Consider the following 1,095-nt stretch of genomic DNA (forward strand, 5'->3'; position numbering starts at 1 on the left):
AGATATAGGAAAAAAAAGAAAAAAAAGAAAAAGCATACGATTCTTCCTATTTTCATTTCCAAAGATACGTCCCAATCTTAATGATCAATCAGCGATTTCAACGTCAACTATAAACCCAGTATACTGCTGCTGTGCAGTGTACTAGAGCAATGGAAGAGAGAGGACCTCAAACCCTCTGTTCCCTGAAATTCAAAGGCAGGCTTCCTGACCCCTCCAGACCACTACTGGACACAGGGAAGGCACACTAATGTTTCAGGACCCCAACCAACAGTCACCTGCTTTGTGATTACTTCCATGACACACCCTCACCAACACCACTGAGTTTGCTGCTCCTACAGGACGTTACATGTATTTCCTACTTTAACACATACCACAGTGCATCATAATTATGATTGCAGATAGATGTTCTAACAATTGAAAGAGAATGATGACTTTTTTGCTCTTTACATCTTGCTATTTCCCTTCCCATAATATTTCTTGAAGCGAAACCATAAAATATAGACAAACACAAAAAACAGAAAATATACAAAACGTGTGCTTTGCACTTTAACGCAAACTTAAGTAAAATTAGTTCTGACAGTATCCAGCATGACAAACTTCCATGGTACAAATGAGAATGGACCAAGGTTTGAGCAGGTACAGGAGACAATCCAGGCATGAACAACACCAAGGAAAGGTAGACAGGAAGTAACATGGTGTGTAGGAAATCACGAGACCAGTCTGATGGGAAGAGACTTAAACAAGACTGAAACTCACTTTCTAAACCTCCATCTCCAACTGGACAATTCGCAGGACACAGGTGCACCAAAGTGGCCAATTTATTCAATCCCTTTAATATGGAGGAAGAGTTTAAAATTTTACTGGTTTAATTTGCCCCAAAAGCAACTCTCAACAGTTATGGCCTCTGTCGTCGGAGCTTTGTATGAAATTAAGTCAAAGTGTGGAGCTCCTTTGCCTTTTTTTTTTTCTCCTTAAAAAAGAAAAGAAACAATTGTTCCGAGTAAAATCAAACATATTCCAAAGCATGTGTACATTGAAAAGTAAAGAAACTTTATTAACAACTTCATAAAAACTGACTTCAAATTTTAAAAAGAA

This window comes from Mesoplodon mirus (genome assembly GCF_964341445.2).
Source record: "Mesoplodon mirus genome assembly, chromosome: 7".
Classification (NCBI taxonomy): Eukaryota; Metazoa; Chordata; class Mammalia; order Artiodactyla; family Ziphiidae; genus Mesoplodon; species Mesoplodon mirus.